This window comes from Carassius carassius, chromosome 7 (genome assembly GCF_963082965.1).
Source record: "Carassius carassius chromosome 7, fCarCar2.1, whole genome shotgun sequence".
Lineage (NCBI taxonomy): Eukaryota > Metazoa > Chordata > Actinopteri > Cypriniformes > Cyprinidae > Carassius > Carassius carassius.
Genome location: NC_081761.1, coordinates 6661660 through 6682702, shown reverse-complemented (window position 1 = coordinate 6682702; position 21043 = coordinate 6661660). Strand labels below are relative to the sequence as shown.

The following is a 21043-nucleotide window of genomic DNA, read 5'->3' as shown; positions in this document are numbered from 1 at the left end:
GGCGATTGCTGAAGCTTTTGCAGAACTTCCACAGAAGATCATCTGGAGGTACAAAGGAAAGAGACCATCTGCTCTAGGAAACAACACCTTAATGATGGACTGGATGCCTCAGAATGATCTTCTGGGTCATCCTAAGACCAGAGCCTTTGTGGCACATGGAGGAACCAATGGGATTCAAGAAGCAATTTACCACGGGGTCCCAATCATTGGATTGGGGCTGATTTTTGACCAACCTGATAATCTTGCAAAAATGAGAGTACGAGGTGTAGCCAAGACTGTAGACTTTGCCACAGTGGATAAGGACTCCTTCCTTAAAACTGTCAAAGAGGTGCTTTATGATCCCTCTTATCGGGAGAACATGCAGAGGCTCTCAAGGCTTCACAAGGATGTTCCAGTGAAACCTCTGGACAACGCCATCTTCTGGATTGAGTTTGTTATGAGGCACAAAGGTGCTGCTCACTTGCGCACAGAGTCTTACAAAATGCCCTGGTACTCTTATCACTCTGTTGATGTCATGCTGTTCCTGCTCTCTGCTGTGTCACTCATAATCTTGACTATATATGCAGTAATCCGATATTTCTGCTGCAGAATATGCATGAGAAAAACAAAAAACAAACTAAAATAATGAGGATGAATATGCACTTTTGTGATTTGCATTTCTTGCATAACTTTCCTACTTTGTATGAAAATACAGTAAAATTTGGTTTAAAATAAATATTTTACCTTATCCTGTGTTATGTAAACATCTTTCTATCTATCTCAGCTTATCTCCAAATATACTTTGTTGTAACTAAAAAGAAGAATACTTGGGGAAATAGTATAGTTTTATTACTTTCCCAGTTAGCAGTATAATGTGCATTTCTTTTTACAATATGTCACACCTTTTCTTACCAAAAGGAATTTTTTCAGAAATCAAGGGAAAACAATAAACATATTACTTGACATTCAGCAGACACGTTTTATTCTGAATGACACAGTTCCACTGGGGCAGCCTGTTTACTGATATTATGTATCGCTCAAGAGCACAATGGAAGTAGATGTCTCCTGTTTATGATTTACATCTTTGACTTCGCAAAGTTAGCAGCCTAGATCAGGATGTAATCTTTGATCACCTAAAGCAGTGGTTCTTATTTCCAGTCCTCGGGACCAACAGCATTGCACATTTTGTATGTCTGCCTTAAAGGATAGTTTAGTTCATGCAGCTCTCTGCTGATGATTTAAATCAAGTATATACTGTAATTAAGGGCATATTAAGGATAAAGGATATATACTGTATGTGGGTCCCCAGGAGTTGAAAACCACTGCCTAAAAGAAAAGTCTATAGATAAATTTTTGAGATTATAATTTGCCTATATATTATAGGTAGACAGAATAAGGCAGATGCCAGAATGGAATGCGTGACTTGTCCTCATCTTTGAAAACTAGGAACAAAACATTGAAAAATAGAAGATAATATAACCTAAATAAACCCAAAATATAATCCCCTGAAAATGAGGCTAAGGGATTGAGGATGAGCAGGTTATTGATATGCCAGTAGATGGTAACAGTGACCGCTTTTATGAGTGAACTGTTGAATCAACATTCAAGCAATTCGTTCAAAATGCCAAATGTTTTAAGAAAGAATTAAAAAGACTTTTAATGGTTGGGCTGAGAAGGGATACAGCTATGGCCACCAGGGTTTACTGGGCATGCGCACATCAGTATTGCATCATTTTTGTCACACTGAACAACAAGTACTATATTTGCATTATTGTAAGGGTAGATTTAGGGTTGGGGTGTAGACATTAATACAACACAATGTGATAGCAACAAATTTCATTCATTGCTATTTATTCATCTTACTTATGGCCGTAACTGTATCCCTTCTACCCTGAACCACTTTGAATGAGTGAGTCATTATTCATTCAACAGATTTCTTTAAAATGTTGATTAATTCAGGAGCAAAGACTACTACTGTGCATTGCTCGAGGACTCCCGACTGCTCTGCTGAGCAAATTAACTTAAAACCTCAAATGTAAGTTTTCTGAAAGAATAAAGTTTATAATATATTATTATTTAACAGGCAACAGTTTCATTAGATAGCAACCATATAAACATTAACTGTGCTGTCTGATAGTCAGGTGGCTGATGATTGCAGAATGTTGGTCAAATAAATGCTGCTTTAAAATACATGAAATGCATTGACAACTTGGACAACAACTGTTTATTTATATAAATAAATGTTGTAGGGAATTCAAATAAAACTTAAACAGTCACTACATCATTGGTTCTCTCCTCCACAAAGTATTGAAACACCAAAGAGTACAGTGTTCATGCAGTGAGCTAGATATATTACGCCTTGTCTCTTACTGTATAGGCAGGTTTATTGGTATTTTTACATTTACATTCACATTTATTCATTTAGCAGACGCTTTTATCCAAAGCGACTTACAGATGAGGACAGTGGAAGCAATCAAAAACAACTAAAAGAGCAATGATATATAAGTGCTATAACAAGTCTCAGTTAGGTTAACACAGTACACGTAGCATGGGATTTTAAATAATATAATAAATAAAAAGAAAAACAGATAGAAAAAAAAAGAATAGAGCAAGCTAGTGTTAGAGATCTTACACATACACACACACACACACACATATAATTGCATAATAAATGAAAAGAAAATAGAATACAAAAAGATTAGAAAGGTAGCTAGATTTTTTTAAGAATAGAATTAGAATAGTGAGTGTTAAAGTTAGAGGGTCAAATAAAGATGTGTTTTAAGCCGATTCTTGAAGATGGCTAAGGACTCAGCTGCCCGGATTGAGTTGGGGAGGTCATTCCACCAGGAGGGAACATTTAATTTAAAAGTCCGTAAAAGTGACTTTGTGCTTCTTTGGTATGGCACAATCAAGCGACGTTCACTTGCAGAACGCAAGCTTCTAAAGGGCACATAAGTCTGAAGTAACAAATTTAGGTAAATGGGTGTAGAGCCAGTGGTAGTTTTGTAGACAAACATCAATGCCTTGAATTTTATGCGAGCAGCTATTGGAAGCCAGTGCAAATTGATAAACAGAGGTGTGACGTGTATTCTTTTTGGCTCATTAAAAATTAATCTTGCTGCCGCCTTCTGAATTAATTGTAAAGGTTTGATAGAATTGGCTGGAAGACCTGCCAAGAGGGCATTGCAATAGTCCAGCCTGGACAGAACAAGAGCTTGAACAAGGAGTTGTGCAGCATGTTCCAAAAGAAAGGGCTTGATCTTCTTGATGTTGAATAAAGCAAATCTGCAGGATCGGACAGTTTTAGCAATGTGGTCTGAGAAAGTCAGCTGATCATCAATCATAACTCCAAGGCTTCTAGCTGTTTTTGAAGGAGTTATGGTTGATGTGCCTAACTTGATGGTGAAATTGTGATGAAATGATGGGTTTGCTGGAATCATAAGCAGTTCTGTCTTGGCAAGGTTGAGTTGAAGGTGATGCTCCATCATCCAGGAAGAAATGTCTGTTAGACAAGCTGAGATGCGAATAGCTACCGTGGGATCATCAGGATGAAATGAGAGGTAGAGTTGAGTGTCATCAGCATAGCAGTGGTATGAAAAGCCATGTTTCTGATTGACAGAACCTAATGATGCCATGTAGACAGAGAAGAGAAGTGGTCCAAGAACTGAGCCCTGAGGCACTCCAGTATTTACATGTTGTGACTTGGACACCTCACCTCTCCAAGATACTTTGAAGGACCTATTTGATAGGTAAGACTCAAACCATTGAAGTGTGGTTCCTGAGATGCCTTTTGCCAGTAGGGTTGATAGGAGGATCTGGTGGTTAACCGTGTCAAAAGCAGCGGACAGATCAAGCAGGATAAGTACTGAAGATTTGGATTCTGCTCTTGCCAGTCTTAGAGCTTCAACAACTGAGAGCAAGGCCATCTCAGTTGAATGTCCACTTCTAAAGCCAGATTGGTTGCTGTCAAGGAGGTTGTTGTGTGTGAGAAATGTAGAGACTTGGTTGAACACAGCTCGTTCAAGTGTTTTTGCAATGAAAGGAAGAATGGAAACTGGTGTGTAGTTCTCTAAAAGAGATGGGTTGAGGTTGGGTTTCTTAAGTAGTGGAGTTATACGTGCCTGTCTAAATGATGAGGGAAAAACACCAGTGTGGAGGGATGTGTTGATGATGTGAGTGAGTGCAGGTGCAACTGCAGGAGAAATGGCTTGAAGGAGATGAGATGGAATAGGATCAAGCGGGCAAGTAGTAGGGTGATTAGAAAGGATGAGTTTTGAGACTTCTGTCTCAGAGAGTAAAGAGAAGGATGTAAATGAGTGTAAGTTTGCTGGTGATATGAGCTTGACTGATTGTGGTGTGGAAATTGTGCACTAATGTGTTTAATTTTATTAATGAAAAACGTTGCAAAGTCGCCAGCTATTAGAGATGATGCAGGAGGGGGAGGAGGAGGACAAAGAAGTGAGGAAAATGTTTTGAAAAGCATGCGAGAGTTAGACGAATTGTTAATTTTGTTATGGTAGTATGTCATTTTAGCAGTGGAGACATTAGCCGAGAAAGAAGATAGGAGTGACTGATACACATTAAGGTCAGTAGTATTTTTGGAGTTGCGCCACACCCTTTCAGCAGCTCTAAGCTTAGAACGGTGTTCGCGTAGAACATCAGATAACCAAGTGGCAGAAGGGGTGTTACGGGCTGGCCTGGAAGATAAGGGGCAAACAGTGTCTAAACAAGATGTAAGAGTGGAGCAGAAAGTATCAGTAGCACTGTTGGCATCCAAAGATGCAAACAGTTTAGGGGAAGGAAGTGAAGATGAAACCATTGCAGATAGCAGGGAGGGTGAAAGTGTGCATAGGTTACGTCGAAAGATGACATGTGGAGGGGTAAGTGATGTGTCAGGGACCATGTTGAGGTTAAGAGTGAGGAGGAAGTGATCCGACGTGTGCAGTGGAGTAACCAGAACATGATCAGTAGAGCAGTGTCGTGTATAAATAAAGTCCAGTTGGTTGCCTGATTTGTGAGTAGCAGTAGTTGACACTCGGTTGAGATCAAAAGAGGCCAACAGAGTGTGGAAATCAGCAAACAGAGGTTTATCTAGATGGATGTTGAAATCTCCAAGCATAACTAGGGGAGTACCATCCTCAGAAAAGGTTGAGAGCAACACATCTAATTCATCCAAAAAGTTACCCAGTGGTCCTGGGGGTCGATAGACAACTACAAAATGTATTTTAAAAGGGTAGGTAACAGTAACTGATTGAGATTCAAAGGAGCTGTTGATACCCAAAGATGGTAAAGGATTACATTTCCAATCATTAGAGATGAGCAGACCAGTACCTCCACCTCTTCCAGTCAAACGGGGGGAGTGGGAAAATGAGAAATTATCGGAGAGTGCTGCAGGTGTAGCAGTGTCCTCTGGTTTGATCCAGGTCTCTGTTAGGGCCATGAGATTAAGCTTTGAATGACTAATAATAGAAGTAATGAAATCGGCTTTGTTTACAGCAGACTGGCAATTCCAGAGACCAATAGAAAAAGAAAGTAGTGTATTAGCAGATATAGGCAAAGTGTGCAGATTGTTAAGATTGGGCTGTCTACATTGTGTAATGTGTGGTTTGCGAGTGGTAGTAATAGTAGGGATCTGGAAACACATAGTAAGATTTGGTTAAATACAAAAAAAAACAACTGAAACAGAAATGAAACAAGGAGAAGGAAAGTTTTACAGACTCCCTTACTCATCACACTAACCACTGGGCTGCAACTACATGCATTTCTGCTGCGAAATATACTACACACTCACACATTTACATAGAAAATCTGGAACACACATAATCTGTACACATGTTTGAAATTTTCCTGACTTCACGCTTTACAAAACAAACAGCAGAACTTTCTGCTGCTTTGGTACTTTAATATGCTACCAAGATGCTAAAAATATAAGTGTAATTGAAAGCTTTTATCCAAGCAGATATAAAAAGCATTTCTTCTTTTTTTTTTTACATGCTTATAGTTTAACTAGGGTTTTATAGGACACCAGTCTAATACAGTAGTTGTATGTGAAGCATATTTTCTGTGTGTTGTTGTTTTCTATTTATTTTTTTAGGACTGTTTGGCATCATCCCCATTATCTTTCACCTAGACAACATGCAGGATATTTCTGGCAAACATCAGAAAGGAAACGACAATGTCTGAACATCAGCAGTCTCAGCAGGTGCAGTATATATATGTTTAGATGTCATGATGGTGATGTTCACACATTTTTATTATGCTCCCTGTCACATAAAGGGATCCTATGACAAACCTAGTGATCGTGTTTTTGCCTAATTCAATTTAGACTCATATACACTAAGTTTTCTTCAAAGAATATACATTTTTTATCTTAATAATCTTAAATCTCTCTAAAAAAAAAAAAAAAAAAAAATTATAGTTTCAACGACTTAAAAGACTCTTAATAAATATATATTAGCTATCAAAGCTTTCGGACATTATATATATTTGTTATATTTCCTATAATAATTTTCCTTTTTGGGGGCAAAATTGTTAAGACATGAACTGTGTTACCATGATATTTATTGTAGTATACATATATATTTTAGTGTCACATGATGTCAAATAAGCTCAATTAATGATCTGATTTTTTTTCTTTTTTACATAAATGCGTTGTAAGTAATTTTAAAGCACATCTTCTTATATGCAATATTTAACATTCTAATTTAATGGTAATATGACCAAAATACTAAAGAAATCTAGAGCACAATAAAGCAAGATAACAGAAACCTTTTCATCATTTATCCAGGTTACCATGACAGCCTGAGGGTAGCAGCTCCTTCTGTGTGTGTGTGTGTGTGTGTGTGCGTGTGTGCGTGTGTGGGTATCTCAATGTCCTTCAAAGCGTGCTCTGTCCACTTAAATAGGACAAACTTCCTTTTCTCTCTCACTCTCACTCTCTTTCCTTGAGGGGCAGCAATTTCACCCCATTAGTCATTCTAAAAAATGAGGATGTGAGATGTGTGAAAACTGGGCAAAAAAATCCGGACACATTAAAGTTTCTCATTGCTCATATGTGCATCTATTTTCAGAAACAAAACTGCTGCACAGGGTGAAATGCTGCCCCCCAAAGGACAGTGTGCATTTGTTTATGTTCAGTCCCAGAGCTGTTTTTGCATATGTGTGCATGCTGGAGTAGACTAGAGTATTACTCTCAACAACAGAGTCTGTCAGAATATGGATACACAGCATAATGTAGCAGGGATTTTGGTAAATGTTTAAGTACATTGACGCAAGCAATTACAGCTGTTCCCCATCCCCCTCAGATGCTGGAAATGTCCTTCAGTCGTTCGTCATGCTTTTCAGACAAACTGAAACCGATTCAGTGAGGGGCCATTGACCACAGTAAACATATGAAATGGGATGTAATGTCAAGCATTAAAAATAGACAAAAAATTGTGTGTTTCTCGAGAAAAATGGTTCAACATTATGGCTTTATTGTGATTAAAAAGTTAATTTATTATAAAATATGTAGCTTAATTCAATGGATTAGTTACATTTAATCACATATATCAATATTTATATAAAATAATTAAAAAATAGCACATTATTGTGGCAAACAAAACATGAATGGACATTACAATGGACAGACACATTAGCGACAGTTTTTACAAAGGTTTGATGCTTATTGAAAAAAAAGTGTTTTTCTCTCACCACCTTTGAGAAAATTCTGGGCCAGGGTCGTTTGGTACTTAAATGGCTGTCTAAATAGATATATTGAGTTTCAAATCATGAATTAATTGTTTCTATTTAACTAAAAATAGCTTTTTGTTTATATTTAACCAAAAAGACACTCCCACTTTAAAAATTAAAGAGATTTGAATCAGGATGTCAAATCTAGGGTTAATATAGTTAACTAAAATAACTAATTAATAATAATAATTTATAGTCATAAAAAAAACACTTTTATTTCATCTAGTTTGCAAGAAAACTTTTCTCGTTTTCATTTATTTATATACTGTATAACCAAAACTGAAATAAAAATTAGTAAAAACTATATAGACTTATTCAACAAACAAACAAAAAAATACAAAAACAGACAACAAAATGATTCAAACTTTAACTTAAATTGAAATGAAATGAAAAAAAATAAAAACAATAAATGCTTTAATAGTATCTCAATGTTAATAAAATTACACTGGTGAAATCACAAACATCCGATGAAAATTTTTGCAACTCAAACGTCATTTAGAAGTCGAATCCCATCTGAATCATGCTTATGGTGACGTTTATTAGCTAAATAAATGTGTGCACTGTAGGAGAGCGAGAGAGCGTGAAATCGCTTGAACATGGAGATGAGATAAGACATCAGCTGCCTCTTGATCCTTTCGTTTGCTCATGAACTCATGGGTGTTGAAGAACGTTGATCGCTTTCTGCATGTAACAAACACACACATATTGTATGCATTACACATCTCACTGACCTCACCATAAACTTCAGGTCCATTAATTATTCACAAAAGTTTCATAAATATGCAAACTCAATTCTTACTCCAACTCATTTGCTTTATGCCATCTGGCCATTAAGCAACTTCTAAACAGTTCATTTAGGGAGCCATCCACGCACGCACGCATGCACAGGCAGACAGGTAGCTTCCTGCATCCAATTTACATTCACAAACCACACAGACTTGCTGATCCAGCTGAAGAGAAGACCACCAAGGTCAAGGTTTCTCTTCCTTTATTCCCATCAGCTTTCGTTCTATCTCTGTCTTATCTTGCCTCTTACTACCCATTGCACATATTTAAGGAGTGTTTCTTACTCTTATACTCGTTTTAACACTACTATCACGTCTCTTTCCTCAGGATATGTTTGTAATAGTGCGAGAAGTGTGGTGGTATGCTATTTCTGCAGTGTGCAGTATGTTTCCTATGAAGTGTATACTATCATGAAATACCCAGATGACTAACTACATATGCCTGAATATACAGTATGTACAGAGTACTGAATCCCACAATGCAGTGTGGGAATGAAATGGAAATGCAACAATTCTAGCGAATGAACCAGAAATTATATTAGCTGCTATTTTAACATTTCCATCCTGAGTCATTACACAAAAGGATTAAAAATGCAAAGCAGTCGCTTCATTTTCAAGGTGACAACTGTATTGCACTCACTGAATTAAAGGAAAACATCACCCAAAAATGAAACATTTTCTCAAAATTATCTTACCCTCAGGTTATCCAAGGTCAGATCACTGGGTCAGATTTGGAGAAATTTTGCATTACATCACTCACTTACCAATGGATACCCTGCAGTGAATGGGTGCCATCAGAATGAGTCAAAAAACAGCTGTTTGAACTCTCATTCTGACGGCACCCATTTACTGCACAGCATCCACTGGTGAGTGAGTGATGTAATGCTAAATCTTTCCAAATCTGCTCTGATTGAAAAGACAAACTCAACTATAGCATGGATGTATGGCTGAGGGAGACTCACAGTATAATATCAGCAGATACATTTTTATAGGGTGAACTAGTCCTTTAAACATATAACGTAACATTATGTGGTTGTGTGACAATGTTGCATACTGCTGTTTGATACATTTTTATGACATTTTTAAACATTTATGATATTGCATTTATCACTTCAGATCCAAATTGTAAAAAATGTAAACCGTTTACAGTGTATATTGAGCAGAAACATTCTCTCTCCACACACTCATACTCTCAGTATTCTCCTAGCAATCATAATCTCTGATTGCATGCGTGTCTGTGATATTATAAACGTTCAAATATGCAAAATGTACATTCTAAGACAAGAACAGATGAAAGCAGATTGTAATTCTAATTATGGATTTGAATAGTGCATAGAAACATTATACAATCATGCATATTTGAAAGCATTTGGACAATTATTATAAGTATTTGTGTGAATACATATGTGATAGTAGAAAATTGTGAGTGTGTTTGTATGCATAATCTGACTCTGATTACACTTGATGACCTGATGTAAGGGAAACAGGTCAATTTAGCTCAAAGGGAATCATTTAAGATTTTAAAGGGAATTTGAACAGAATCACTGTTTCACGGCTGATCACTGAGACGCCCTGTGATTCACTGAACGAGCCGTTTAACATCAAATCTGCGCTGGATATTAATATCCAAAGTATAGTGAAAACACTATCAATTAGCACAGTAACAAGATCGGCAGTTTAAGACATTAACTTGTAAGCACAAAACACAAGATACTTCTCTTTTCAATATGAATAAGGCTTTATTAGATTAATCTAAGACATATAAACTAATCTAACAAATAAATGCACGCACTCACACATTCACACAAGTTGCAGTAAGATCGAAAGTTAGGGAAAGATGAGTTTAAGAGAATGGAAATGTGGAATCCCAAGTTTACAGCAATACGTTAAATTGCATAGACATGAACAACCATCAATCACTTAATTAACCCTCGCATTGAGTTCCTCAATGAGGTTAAAATTATATTAGATACACCAGTAAAGGTCACAGTCTGGAGGTAAAGTTACTTGCGTCTCCTGTGTAAAGGGAGTCCCCCTTGTTGTCGTTGAAAGGGGTTTCCCGATGTCGCTGATTGGCTGGAAGTTCAGTAGTTGCTGAAGTGACGTCTTGGGAAGCCCGTGGTTGGGCGTTGGCTGACGATGAAGAGTTGTGGGTTGGTTGAAGTTGAACGGGCACTCGAGGTCACAAACGGCTTTACAAAACTTAACTCAGAGCATGAAACTCTCAAATGGAAAAGAAAAGAAGTAAAGTTTGACGAGACTAGGTGGTGTTTCTTCTCATCGTGGCTAAGTAGCAGCAGGCGTGCAGGCCGAAGCATGCTGGGACCGCGCTCAAAGAACAGTGATGACTAAAAGCATGGCTAGAAGCAACAGCTAGGAAGCAAAGCTACAAGCTAAAAGCTAAAAGCAAACTAAAAGCATACTAAAAGCAGGCATGACTGATAGCAAAAGCAAAGCTAAAACTAAAAGCAAGATTTTATGGTGTCCTAAGTATTTAAACTGGCCTGTTGGCCACACCTCAAATGTTGTCTTGACCAATCAGATATTGTCTTGGCTCGGGGGTATCATAAATCATATGTTATCTTATCAAGCATGTGGTCCGAATTTTCCCGCTCTTGCAGGGTCTAATTTTGGACATGATTCCTATAACAAGAATATGATACATTTGACAAATAACTGATGGTCAGGACTGTTTCAAGCTAACAGATTCAAAAACGTACACACCAAACATGAATATGTATCCTTAAGCTATCCCATAGTTATTAAAAAAACATACACAATAAGTGATTAAACATGATAGTCAAATGTGTGGGTTACATATAAATGAATATGGAGTGAAGCGATGGACTGATATTCATTTATAAGTCATTTTGAGTTCATTTTGGTCCATATATATGTAGAAAAGACAGTTTTCTGTGCCATTATCTGACAAAGATTTCTGTGGAGACCAGAGGTTAAAAGGCCCCCCTTGGGAATTTCAGTCTGGTTCTGCTAGGTGGGGGAAGTGTTTAAGGATCTTGTGTAGTACTCTCATTGGTTTACATGTGATGTCATTGCATCTCAATTTGTTTCCCCAAATTTGACAATCTCTTCTCCGAATTGAAATTGTCAGTAATTGTTCTAGTGGTGTTAATGTTGAAAGCTGTTCTGTGAAAGAGTTGGTTGGTTGGTTGGTTAACTTGTTTCGGACTTGTGGCACTAGGAAAGATTTATGACTTCCTTTTGCCTTTCTGAGGAATTTGGCTCATGTTTCAACCAAAGTCCTGATCGACTCTTTAATTTGTCTGATTCGAGTCAGATCCGCTACACTGACAATGTTTAAAGGTCTTGTAAACACCTTTAGCTGTGTTCATTTATCAGATGAAGGTCATGAACGTTTGAGCAAAGTACAGTAGATTACAGAAGATTTTCCCATTTTGCTATAGAAATTTTTACTGCATTCTGGCTACCGTCTAATTTTATGTGTGTATGTGCACATTGCCAAATAATTACTGTATGTTTCAATAAAAACTAAAAAAAAATTAATGACTTTTCACAGGCTCTTTAGAGAGCATAAATCCAAAAACTGTACTTAATTAGATATTAATCAACAATACTAAGCAAACAGTTATTTTGATAATTTGCTTCTTCAAACATTTCTTTTTACATCTATAGCTACACATCATCAAGTGAACAACCAGTCATTAACTGATCTCACTCTCACAATACAACATAAGCATTCAGTTGTAGCTGCAGGTGTTTGATTTGCTAAAAAGAACTGAATCACAGGAGTTATTCTGAATCTGTACTCCCCTGGTAGCATTGTACTGTATGTTTTTGATTCACTAAAAATAACTTGTTCATAGGAGGTATTTATTCAGGATTCTGATTGACAGCATTTAGTTATGATAAACTATGAGTTTTTTCTTTATTATTATAAGTAAATGAATGAATGCATTGTTTTTGTGTTTAGTTTTGTTAATATAGCTTGTCAATACAAGGCTAATTACTGGATTGCATTAATGTTGCCTCTGAAAAGTCATTAAAAAGTCTGTGGAAAAAACAACAACAACGTCTTTTAAATGATATGACATGTTTTATGATTCACCCAAGGAACTGGTTCACAGGAGTAATTTGTTCTTGATGAATCACCATAAAGTATGAACTATGTCATACTGATGCGTACCTCAGCAAATGACTTTAAACATTTGGTAGTATAATAGCAATCAGTTCTACTGTTTGGCTTGTGTTTTGTGCATTGTGAATCATTTTAAAAAGATGCTACTCATAGAATTACTATTTTTGACTAAAAGAGAAGTGAATATCACACATCCTCTACAAATCCTGGGGTTTGGGCACAGCATCTGACATGCCCTCTGTCTGTCTGAACACCTTTCCATTTACCACTTGCCCACCTTTCTCACACTCTCTCACTTAAATACACACACACACACACACACACACACACACCTGGTCTCCATCTGTTGTCTCTGCGCTGAAGGCGCTGCTCTTATTGGCAGGTACAGAACCGACTAAAGGTCACAGGATGGTGTTCCTTAATTACATATCTCATTCCATTATGACCTAATTAAAAGCAGAAATCTGAAGTGTGTGTGGGAGGTGAAGATTCTATAAGTGTATAAAACACATTCCGAATGTGATGTTCCCAAAAGCATCAGGAATGTCATTTTTAAGTCAACTCCGTAAGTCAATCCATTCATGAATAGAATTCATCAAAATGCCCATCGTGCTCTCTTTGTACCAAACCTGTGCGACTGTGTGACTTAAAACAGAAAAAAAAATATTTAAAAAAAATTCTTTGTTTTGTCAATACAGTGAAAGTCAGTTGGGTTAAGTGAATCTGACATTCTTCATAATATCTCCATTTTTTTTTAAGTGAATAATTTCTTTAAAACCCTGTGGTGTGTAACTGGTAACACTTTACAATAATGGTCCATTTGTTGATAATAGATAACTCATTATCCCATACTCGGAATTCGTGCTCTGCATTTAACCCATCCAAAGTACGCACACACACAGCAGTGAACACACACACACCGTGAACACACACCCGGAGCAGTGGGCAGCCATTTCTAGTCTACATTCTTATCTAGTCTACATTTATCTAATCTACATTTAACATTAAAAAAAAAATGCGTAAAGAACAAAATGAACACATCCATTAATTGTATTTATTTATTGTGCCAAGTAGATTGTACCCTTTCTCGTTTTCATTCCAGCTGTTTCACTTTTCCTGTTTTTACGACACATCCTCTTAGCCTACCATATTCTCATTCACCATCTGTTATAGATCAAAACATTAGTCGGTTTATACTATTTTATTCTGATGCTTTTACACTTTTTATGTCGAAATGTGTGTCCTCAAAGAAAACGATTTAAAAGAGTGTAATGTCAGCAGTCCCTGATAGCATGCTGGTTCAATAAAACGCAAAAATGGTAAATAAAAGACTAAAAACTGATGTTCAAACTAAGCTGTGTCACACTGGGGATACCGTTCGATCTGTGCTCAAACTGAGATGAGAAATTCTTGAATATTTTGCCAGTTGTAACAGCTCACTCCCACAGTTTCATCAAAGCAGTGCTTACCACGCTTTGTCACCGTGGGTACCTCAGATATGCATTTTTGTCTAGCTCTACTGACTGTTAAAGGTTCTTGTGCCTGCTGATGACTGCCAAGAGGTCAATCAACTTGATGTCAATACTGTTTGACTCCACATTGACTCCAAAATGTGGTCTATATGTTGAAAAAGTGTTCAAGTCTTAAATTATTTGTAGCAACCATGCAAATAAATTATATTTTCTTGTTTTATGGTCGATATAGTATTTTAATTTGATCAAAGATCGTCCACATGCCTTCACTATATTCTGTTAACACTGTGCAAGCAAAACCATTTAAAACTGAACTGATCCAACATAGGCTTCTGATGCTTTAAATGATGCAAGAGATTAATTCAGTACTAATTCCTGGGATTTTTCTTAATTTTTCACTTTATTTCCCTGATGATGCCATTATTGCTGTAACAGTATACTGTGTAAATGCTCTGTATGAATATTTCTGTGTGAGTGTTTTTGTTCAGCAATAAAAGGTCCCGGTGTGATAGCAGCCTCAGGTTTTGAAGTACAATTAGAGAGTATAATTATATATATATATGGCGATAACTAGTTTTTCCAGTAGTGAGACAGTAGCTCAACTTTTTACTAGTATGTGTGACAAAATGTTGGTATATAGCCGCATTTTTGTGATTCGGTCTGGTGATGCTAGTAGCACAGAAATGAACTTAGTTTGTATGGCTGAACACCAAAACAGTTATATGTATTTTACTGACTCTAAATTTCATTAAACCTCTGAAAATATTGCAGTCCGATCCTGCTCACAGACCAGCTGTGATGCTCTAAAAAATGTGCATGTGTTGCCTGCAATGAATTTAAATCACAAAAACAAATTTTATTTGGAAAGAGTAAGATTCTAGTAAACTCACACACACACGCAGACACAGATACATGCCACAAAAAAAAAGGGTCTGAAGTGCAGGTCTGACACCTTTCAAAACGCCTGAAGCTACACCATCATTACGTGAAAAATGTTTCAGTTCTTTTCTCTTTCTCTGTGTGCCTCTCTTTCGTTTTTGCCCATCTCAGGAAAAAGAAGATTTGCACCCCAAACCTGTATTTTGAGATAAATGACTGCCTTTTTTCAGGTATTTTTTCACCCTCTGTATCTCTTCCATTCTCCTGGACCTATCCTCTCTCTTCTCTGCCTTTCTGAATGAGGACACCTTGCAGGAATGAGGTTCATCATGAAGAGTTCTCTGTCTCTGGAGGATTCCCACCCAGAGCGGGAGAAAAACAAAAGTGTGCTTATACAGATAAAATTCATATGCCTCGTATGATATGAAATGTGCATTTCACATGACCATAATGCTTTGATTTAAGATAATATTCCATAAGAATATGCAAATATAGCGCTAATGAGGCTTCAAGCATGAATTATCATGCTCACAGGACTTTCACGAGCACATATACATGCTGCGTAGGGTGTGAATCTGAATGCTTGAGTAAGCTGATATATTCTCTTCTAAATTCAGATGTACAAATGTGTGTTTATGTGAATGAGAGACAGCACAGATAAAATACACATACACAAACTTGTCCATGTGCACCAGACTCTGTGTTACTGTATCACTCTCTCAAGATGAAACAAAGGATTTCGAGTGTGTCAGTGAGAACCATACAAGAGAAGGGGATGAGAGAAAAGAGGATTAGAGAAACAGAGAAACAGCGAGAGGAGTGCGAGATCTCCCATTAAATAAAGGCTTTTGAGCTCTGGTTATCTCCAATGCTTTGATTGTTCTGTTTTAATGGCTAAAGACCACAGGATCAACACTTCATTTCAAACAGAATGAAATGTGCCTTGACATTATCCTAAAAACAACTATTCGAATGGTTCACATTCATCAGATTTATGACCTTTTTATAGCTGTCCATGCACACGTCCTAAAGCTTCCAATCGGGCTTGCATTTCAAATGCAATAGCTGTTAGAGCTCCTATAAGCTTTCATGGTCATAAGAGAACAAGAAGAGTATAAACAGAATAAGTGATTTTTGAAGACAGATAGTGAGACAAATACATTTTTGCTTTGATCTTTCACATCATAACTATATATAACAGCTTCATAAGACTTTCTCTGCAGACAAATAAAAAACATGAAATCGCATCAAAATGAAAGATTTTAGTAGTGTATGCATTTTCAATCGATATCAAAATGTTCAAACAAAAGTGTCCAAAAGGTGTACTTGTAAGTATCATTCACCATAATAATGTAAGTATGTTTAAAATTAAGGATTGAAACAGATTGTATGCAAGTACAAAAACAGAGACACAAATGTCTGGTCAATGCATTGTTTTTTTTTATTTTTATTTTTTGGATCTCTAACTCTTCCCTACTTTTTCATGTTGTTTTTCAGTTTTTTTATGTATTTTTTATTTGAAAAGGACCCTCTCCCCATGAAATGAGATCAAAGCATTTAAGACACGCAATTATCTTCCTTAAGAATCAGATTAAGACAGTGAGGGAAAAAAGTCATGGCCTCAAAGAAAAATCTCTCTTCGTGATCACAAACTTCACTACTTCAAAGAGCTGTGGAGCGATGTATCAAAAATGTATTAAATATGATACAATAGGCTTTTTGAGGAACACTTATCTCTCAAATATCATTGTATTGCATTGCATTATATGTTTTGCATTTAATGTAAGTAGAATTTTATCTTACTGTTTTGACATAAAAATATCAACAACTGCACTAAATTGCATATTTTAGTTAGGGCCTGTAAATAAAAAATTTTCTCCTCAAGTGTGAGCTTCATATTCTCATTATATCATAATATATGAGCCATAAAAGGCTGATGTATCAAATGATACAAAACAGAAAGCACACGTGCAAACATTTTTTAAATATTGTCTAAAGGTTCAACAACCTTTCATCTTATTTTTTTTCATGCTGTACAGGGATAAATTGGGATATATAAGCTATTTTAACATCTAAAAAATTACACATCACCTTTAAGAATGACAGTGTTCCTGTCTTGTGCAGTGAGCGGAGTGTGTGATGTTTTTGGCTTCTGTATCTGTATCTGTTTTTTTTTTTGTTTTTTTGAGGAAAGCTTTAGTAGATTATTTGTTAAGGAGAGGAATATTCTGCACAGAAACAGTCATATGTTTGCTTTATCTGGGAAGGAAGACAAAAAATAGAAGGCAATAAAATGAAATGTGAGACACTCGCCAGTTTTTCAGATAATGTGGGTAAAGGAGAGCCGCTCTGACCAAAAGTTCCATGTACAACAGTCTCCACAAGGAGCCTTTACTCTTGCATTAAGAAATTATTTTCTATTTACAATATTGATGACCTCATAAAAAAGATGTGTCATGCACTAAAAAGATTAAAACTATGTTCGGACACACATCCATCCAGTGTCGGGAATAAATGCAAACGCTGACAAAACGTTTTGACAGCCCAGGCCCTCATTAACATTCTCTCCAGTGGAAATATGTAAATAACATTTCATAAGGGGGAGGTATTCATAAAAACGCCCTGCAAGCAAAATATTGATGCACAACAGGATGCACACTCAAAAACAAACACATTTCACTCTTCTTCATGTGCTTAACATTTGTGCTTACAGGAATATGAAATCATTGAACATGTAATATGGCCAAATTCTACAGTGCGCAAAAAAAACAAACAAAAAAACATGATGGTTCTAAGTGTTTTGAAAGAATAGTTCAGCTAAAAATGAATTATTGCTGAACATTTACTAACCCCTACACCAACCAAGATGTAGATGAGTTTTTCTTCATCGGAACAGATTTGGTGAAATGTATTATTTTATTACATCACTTGCTCTCTGCAGTGAATGGGTGCCGTCAGAATGAGAGTCCAAACAACTGATAAAAACATCATAATAATCAGCAAGCTACATATGTCATGGTTGTGATTAGGGTTGGGTGATGTCTACAGTAACACATCGCGATGGACGATGATATCGGGGGGTTGGAGTTAGGGGGTGTGCTTGAAGTGTGAATCCTTAAGGGAAAACAACTAATGATTCCTAACACCATGTGTACACCAGATGCGAGCAGCATGGCGCAACAAAATACTAAAGATACCACTGATCTATAATAGTGAAGTCAATAGAACTCATTATAATCAGTGATGGTGACTACACTGAATGTGGAGTGGTGCGACACCACACATCCCTGACAGAAAACTACTATCTGCATGCTATTTATTATGTGCTGACAGAAAATTCTAATGGTTTTCAACATTCGCTTTGTCACGTCCAGTTTAGAAGTCTTAGTAAATGTTATTGTTTATGTATGCGTGAGTGTTTTATGGATGTGTATGCGCTCATCGAGTTTATATGTATGTGCGAGTGTTTAATAGGTGTATATGCACGGATCAAGTTTATATGTATATGCGAGTGTCTGTAGGTGTATGCACGTGTCAAGTTTATATGTATACGCAAGTTATTCACAAGTGTGTATGCATACATTGCTAACATTATATGTATTGGTATCGATTTCATATTAGTGTTCACGTGTATTTAATATATGTATTTTTGAACATCCAGTAGTATGCAGTTTGATTTAAGTTTGATTTAAATCCTACACAGAGCCTCATAGTACAAACTATTCTATGGCACTACACCCACCCTACACCTAACCCTCACATGATATTTTGTGCATTTTTACTTTCTCAAAAAAACTCATTCTGTATGATTTATAAGCGTTTTGAAAAATGGGGACATGGGTTATATCCTCATAAGTCACCCTCTCCTTGTAATACCGGTGTCATACCCATGTCATTATACAAAGTTGTGTCCTGATATGTCACAAAAACAAGAGCACACACACACCATGAACACACATCCGGAGCAGTGGGCAGCCATTTATGCTGCGGCACCCGTGCAGCAGTTGGGGGTTCGGTGCCTTGCTCAAGGGTACCTCAGTCATGGTAATGCCAGACCAAGACTCAAACCCACAACCCTAGGGTTAGGAGTCAAACTCTCTAGCCACTAGGCCACAACCATATGTTTGTACCACTGACAAACATAATCGTGTAAAATGTGTGGTGAGTACACCGCTTCATATTATAAACAGAGTATGTGCGATCGCGAATCTCGAGCCAGAACTATTCATTGCTGTGCTGTTGCAGGTATTTGCCAAGGTCTGGTTGGATGCTTACTGATTCAAGCCCAAGTCTCTATGGATCCTGGCTCGAGTACCTTCTTCAATCTACATTTATGGGAATTTTTATTTAATTTTTTAATTTTTTTGATCTTGTACCATCCACAAAATAAAAATCATAATTCTGATTGCTAAGCACGGTATAAAAGCACACCGCTCCTCAACACGCAGAACAAAAGGTTACAGGTTTGTTTGAATTGCTAATAGTAATGTTCCAAGCACCCCATAATATCTGATCATTGCATGCCTGCACTGCAGTACTCATTCCCATTCTGAGCACATTAGAGCTACTGAATGCCAGTATTCAGTACCTATAGACAACACTAGATGAACGACTGCAAATATAACCAACCATGCCATTCAAAATTAAAAAGGTTTGGGCTTGCACTGAGATTGCACTGTCTCTCCTTGAAGCAATGACTTTGAGGTTGTACAGTAAGACATCATTAGTATTGCACACATCCATGTACTTCTGTAATGGCCTGATGCTGCAGACACTATCTGCTCAAACACACAATCTGATTGGAGAATACCACCCACAATCTATACAGCACTCTAAACCTATTGGCTGGGGGGGAATGTCAATTAAATATAGTGTACAGCTGTGCAATAAAAGTGTCTGAGTGAGTCATGCAATGTCAGATGATGGACTTTCGTCATTTGAGAGATTTCCACTTTCTCTATAAATGGAATTAAGCGTTAAAGCAAGAGAGCTGAGCAGCAACAGCTTGAAAACTGATGCAGTTACTCTGTTCCAGACAGCAAAGTTGCAGAGATTTAGTCATAACTTGTGTTCTCTGTGACAATACACTTTAAAGTTTAAGTGCTAACTTATATCAGTTCCTCTTCACAGTTTTACATCTCATTTGGAGATAAATGCTTTAGTTGTAGTAGTTAATGGCTGGGTTAGGCTAGTCTTGTTATTGTTCAAGTTGGCATAAAATGGAATTTGCAATTGCCTTTTCTTCTCTTTTGTGATGTACTGTACATCCAAGTGAATTGACTTCCTGAATGAGGGGAAAATGGGTTACAAAATAAAGGTTAATATAATATAATATAATATAATATAATATAATATAATATAATATAATATAATATAATGTAATGTAATGTAATGTAATGTAATGTAATATAATATAATATAATATAATATAATATAATATAATATAATATAATATAATATAATATAATAGTACATAAAGATAATAAAATAAAACTGGTTTACTATATGACACATGGCTCAGCATGTTTTTCTTTCACCTCCACTGATTCTCCTAAAATTTCTTAGGTGAAAAACAATTTATAAAACTGAGATCATTGTTGGCATATACAGTGACAAAAGCTACAGTATAAAATGAGTGTATAGAATAACTCAGATAATTTGGTTTTGGGAGAATTTCATGAGAAATGTTTGGGTTCATATTCTAATCTCTTTCTTTTAGATTGCAGACTTGGCAAGCCTCTGGAGACACGAGTGAGATTTCTCAGAAGAACAGGGGAAGATTTAACCAAAGGGCTCTCCACTGCACCGTGTTGATGTCTAGAATGAACGGTTGAGACACTGAAAATATTTCAGTTGTTCAAACAAAATTTTATTAAAATATCTGTACAAATGAAAAGAGACAACAAGTAATTTTGGTGTTCATCCAAGCACCATCACCAGCTTGTCCAATGATTTGTAATGATTTTTGTTTGAACATTTTAGAACCTGGCATACTGGCATTCTAAAAATGCAGTGTTAAGAGAAGAAAAATGTGTTTCTCAAAAGCGCAGTCTACGTGACATAGGTAGTAGTGAGTAAAG

At 36.5% G+C, this 21043-nt stretch overlaps 1 protein-coding gene across 1 annotated transcript in view; it reads left to right on the top strand.

Annotated features, from left to right (window-relative positions):
• The window catches only part of LOC132143438 (lysosomal alpha-glucosidase-like), a 128539-nt gene that overhangs the window by 65426 nt on the left and 42070 nt on the right, over positions 1-21043 (top strand). The gene's annotated exons all lie outside the window — the stretch shown is intronic.